Raw genomic sequence first — 5,500 nt, 5'->3', positions numbered from 1 at the left:
AATTGAATTGCATGGAGAGAATTAGCAGAAGGGATTGGCAGGTAGGAAGGGCAGAGCCTAGAAAGAGTGGTGACATTTAGAACAAGACTTGTCTGATCTATAAGGAGGGGAACTCCTGCTCATGAGAGTGGGAAAGGTAACTGTTTACTCACCTGTAGTGGTGGAGTGAATGGAGCCGAAACCCCAAATGGACTTCTGTAAATTGTGTCAACAATTCTTACTTCTATCGTGTTTGCGTTGAGGACCAAAAGAGTTCATATATGCAGAAGGATTTTGTACATAAAAATGTGCTGCATAATGTAAGATACTCTTTCTCACAACACTCTGTGCCAAGATTAAAGAAATGTGTTGATTTTATATATTTTACTAAAGGATAGCGTGTATAACAGAGGAAGAGAAGGATGGGTTTAAAAAATGATTATAGTTATACTCGTCTTGTTGACCTTTCTGCTCTTCAAAGTCTCTTTGGAAGATATCATCCTGGTCTCTTTCAGTTACAGATGCCTCTTATTGTCTCTGAGACAATAGCCCTAATATGATCTAATTTGCTAAGCCAGGTGGTGTGGAAGACAGAGAAAACGGCCAGCTCATTCTGCAGGAAGCAGCATATAAGGAGCCCACTGATCTGACAGGCTTGTGTCACAATGCACCAGTGTGGGAATTGCCCAGGCTCAGAAAAAGGCCAGTTTTTCGCAACATTATACAACTCAAGAGAACTTTCTAACACAGAGGCAATGTTCACAGTTCCACAGAAAACACATGTCTGATTCTTGATGCTGACTAGAAGTCAGCCAGTTATTTTAACACAGGTTATAACTCTCACTGGTTTCACTTCACTTTCCCTTAAGGTTCAGGTTTCTTAAGGGCAGGGACCATGTTCTGGGCTTCATAACCTCTGCTCACACTTGTCTACCATGGTATTTCATGGGCGCTCCGTTATCATCTGTTATTCATTGGGTTTTTTAGTAGGTGTCAGGCAGCTTTCATGGTGACCACGTATTGGCAGATCATCAAGAGAGTGGCAATAGTGGAGCTTTCTCTACTATATGAACCACATGTTATTATCTTAAAATTCCTGGAACATATGTATGATGTCCTGTATGAATGATTGTGAGTTTATGACACTCATATTCTACTCCTTTTTCCCAACAGTTTAAAATACCTTTATGGCAGTTTACCTTCCTTTCATTCCCTAACTTAAAATATTTTACTTCTTTGGCTTTGGACTACCTGCCTACATGCTAAAAGATGCAACACTAGAAAACATGATTGCATTTTGATGTGTTCTTAGCAGGCTGCCTTAATTGCCAGCTCTGTTGGGTGGGTTGGATATCACTGTTACTTCTGGCAGGATCTTCTGAGATACAAGTATATTTCTTGGGCAAAGTAGCATGTTGAGTCCATCATCATTTGGAGTGAAACTCAGTCTACGTCCAGTAGAGTTGGTCCTATTGGTCACATGAAGGAATGAAAACCAGGCCGTATTCGTTTCGATGTCATAACATTCTGGGACGTGTAGTGATGCCCATGAGGAAAAAAAAAAAAAAAAAAAAAAAAGAATCAGACAGGGGACTCCATTTAAGAGACGTCTCAGCAAGCAGAATCAAGATGCCAGAATGAGGAACAAAGATAAATGCTGTCTAGGTTGTAGAGGTTGGAGACATTGCTCCAGCAGAGAGAAAGTTCCTTCAGGGTTAAGGGAGAGGCTGGATAGTGATCCTCAGGCCCCTTGTTACCACCTCCAGGCCATGATCTTTCTACTCCCCTGAAATTCCTGCCTTCACCTCCTTAGTCCATCTATTCAATCCCAGAGCGCCACCCTTTTTTTCATGGACATTTCTGGAATCCCTTCCTACTCTTCTTTCTCCTCATGTTGCTCCTGCCTCTGTTGTGGGCAATTTCAGAATCCCGGTAAAATTGCTCTAGCAATGTAGCTTCAGTGTTCTTTAAATTCTCTGGCTCCCACAACCTTAAGAGTCAGTTTCCTCCAGTAGCTAACTTCCGTGATGGTGCTCTGAGCTCTATGATCATCCAGATGTCTCCTGCTAGAATGTGAAACTTAACGTGCCAATATCTCAGAAGATAACCTCCCCTAACCAGGTGTCTCACTACTTGACTTCACAACTTCTCTTCTTCAGCCTGATAGACTTGTGGTCCCTACTTCCTCCCTCTCATTTCCCTGTATATCATCCCTTGTGGCTCCACTTCCCTTCCTAATGCAGTGTATACACCTCAGTATGTCACTTTGTGTTGGAACCTCCTAGTCCTCTGCTGCATCGGCTCTGGTGGCCTTGAAGCTTGGATGAGTCCTCCTCTCTGTCAGCCAATCCTCTGTCTCACTCAGCCCAGTGAACTGTTACAGGGACTCACAGTCACTAGGGTCACTCACTATGATTTTATGGTTGCTGATGGCAACCTACCCCCACAGCTTCTTGCCAATCTTAAGCGGTCTTCTCCCCACAGCAGCTATTCCATACCTCCATCATTTCCCTCAACCTATCTTTTTCACCTTTCCCTGGGAAATGACTCTTATTTCATAGATAGAACTTCGATTGTAGACACTTTCAAACTCTCACTCAGACCTCATAATCACACCTTTCAACACAACTTTCAACCCCAACCCCAGTATGAGAGACAAAAATGTTCCTATTCCCACTCTAGATTCATTAATTCATTCGGCAGTCACTGAGAGCCAACTGAGTCCTACGAAGCACTGTGCTATATGCTTGGGACATTAGAGATGAGGAGGCAGACCCTACTCACAAGGCGCTTACAATCACAAGGAGCTTACAATCATGTAGGGGAGGCAGATATTATGGTGTAATGATCCCAAGATGCATGGAGCATTAGGAGAGTGTGAAGGGAAAATCCATGTAACTCAGCCTTCAGGGGAAGGAGATGAAGTGTTGTAAGGGACTTTTCAGGTGGCGTGCTATCTTGAACTAATCCTTAAAGAGTGAGTAGGTATTAATTAGGCAAGGTTGGAGTAGGAAGGACACAAGAGGTTCAGGCATTACACAGTAGAGAAAAATCACACTGAATATAGGGAGGGGGTATAAGTAAAAATAGGAAATTGAGTCATTCCGATTCTTGACTGGGTCCTACACTTTGTAAAGAGGTCATCTCACAAAGAACCTCAAACGATCACATTTTCCCACAATTTCCTTCTGCATTTTTTATTCTTTATCCTAGTGTAATTCTTCTCCTTCCCTCACCAGTATGATTCAATTAGTAACTCACTTCTGTGGATACTATGGCAACCACATTTCCTCTATGCCGCACCCTTCTGTGTCTTTGCTTGGCATCAGTGGAGCCTCATGATGGAGCTCATATCTCTACTCCCCTTAGAGTGGACTTTGGAACATGCAAAAGTTATTACATCACTGCCTTCCAAGCTGTGGTTCCCCCACACTCCAGCATGATAGAAAACACCTTTCCCATCCACACCCTGCCCCCACCTTTGCATCCTTACTGGTCCTGGGCCAGTTGCTCATGCCCTTAGACTCCCGCATGATCAACTATCAGCAAATTCCTTAAGATGCCCTATTGTTTTATACCTAGATGTCTTCCCCATCACCATGGGTATGTTTTGATGCAGCATCTTAATTGGTACATATTTTAATGCAGGCTAAAATAACTATCAAATATCTAACCTATTCTCTCTTTTTTTTTTTAATTTCCCAGATAACAAGGGTAATAGATGCTTTTTTTTTTTTCATTTTAAAAATTCTATTATTGAAGTATAGATTACATACAGTGTTATTTTAGTTTCAGGTGTGTAAAATAGCGATTTGATAATTCTATACATTATTCAGTGCTCACCATGGTAAGTGTAATCACCATTTTTCACCATATCATGTTGTTATAATATCAACTATATTTCCTGTGCTGTACTTTTCACCTCTGTAAGTTATGTACTTTATGACAGGAAGTTTGTAACTCTTAGTCACCTTTCCCTATCTTACACACCCCACCCACTTCTCTTCTTGTAACCACAAGTATGTTCTCTGTATTGAAGAATCTGTCTGTTTCTTTCTTTGTTTTGTCTTTTAGCTTCTACATAAAAGTGAAATTATATGGTATTTCCTTTTATCGGAATAATCCCACATAGCATAATACCCTCTAGGTTCACACATGTTGTTGCAAATGGCAAGGTTTTATTCCTTTTTTTACAATGAAATTATATTCCATTCTATGGACACTACATTTCTTTATGTATTCATCTGTTGACAGACACTGGGGCTGCTTCCATAGCTGGGTTATCATAAATAATGCTTTAATAAACACAGAGGTGCATGCGTCTTTTCAAATTGGGGTTTCCCTTTTCTTTGGGTAAATACCCAGTAGTGGAATTATTGGATGATGTAGTATTTCTGATTTAATTTCTTGAGGAACCTGCATTCTGTTCCCTAGAGTGGCTGCACCTATTTACATCCCCACCAAGAGTGCATTGGTGTTACTTTTTCTCTTACCTTCTCACCAATACTTGTTATTTCTTGTCTTGCTGATACCAGGCAGAGTAGGGAGGGGAGGAAGTTGGGATCCAAATTGCAATATTGAAATATCAGAGGAATGTTATTGTCATATTCATAAACTTCCCTATACGTATCCTAAGGAAAACTTTTTTTTCTTTAACGAGCTTTTTAAAGGTAATATACACATGGTAAAAATTCATATAGTAGCAAAAAAAGTTATTCAGTGAAAGTAAATCTATGTCTTCTCTAGGCCTCCATTATCCTTCCCCAGAAGAAGACCACCTTTAACAGTTTGTAGGGTTTTTTTTCCAGAATCTCAAAGTATATAATATGCATATTATGGTATATGCATACCTCACATGAAAAAATATATATATATATGACATATATATATATATATGGCATATGCCATATATATATATGTCATATATATATATATCGCTCTCCATTTTATAGATACAGGTTTTTTGTGATTGTTAAAAGGTATGACATGCCATTTGCCCTCTTAAAAATTAAAGTGTCTGGTCCAATGGGACATTATTTTTTAAATATACTTCATGGTATTCCTACCCTGGCTGCATTGGAGGTATTTAATCTGTCCCCTGTTTATGTGTATTTAATTTGTTTCTAGTCTACGACTATAGACTATATATGCTGCAGTGAACATATGTTTGTGTACATATGCAGTGTACATATGTTTGCCTGCCAGAGTCCAGCAGAGTGTGGGTGTTGCCTCTAAAATCTTACCTGGAAAGAGTTTAATGGGGGAACTGTGAACACAGGTGCTGGCGAGATAAACGGGCTCAAAACTAAGTGGTCGAGTTCTTGGGGACTAGCAAGAGAAGACTTCACCTCTCCCAGGCACCAAGGGACAAGGAAAGGACAAGTGTTACTAGAAGCCAATGAGCCCACAGCTGGGAGAGAAGCCACCTAACAGGAGATGTGGCCATAGACTGAGGAATAAGCCACTGCCAAAATTCCAGAGTTCACAGTACATATAATGACTGCTTTTCTTTTGCTCTCTG

This window comes from Panthera onca (assembly GCF_046562875.1).
Source record: "Panthera onca isolate mPanOnc1 chromosome Y unlocalized genomic scaffold, mPanOnc1 haplotype 2 h2.ChrY_unloc_5, whole genome shotgun sequence".
In the NCBI taxonomy this organism is placed as follows: Eukaryota; Metazoa; Chordata; class Mammalia; order Carnivora; family Felidae; genus Panthera; species Panthera onca.
This window is presented reverse-complemented; position numbering follows the sequence as displayed.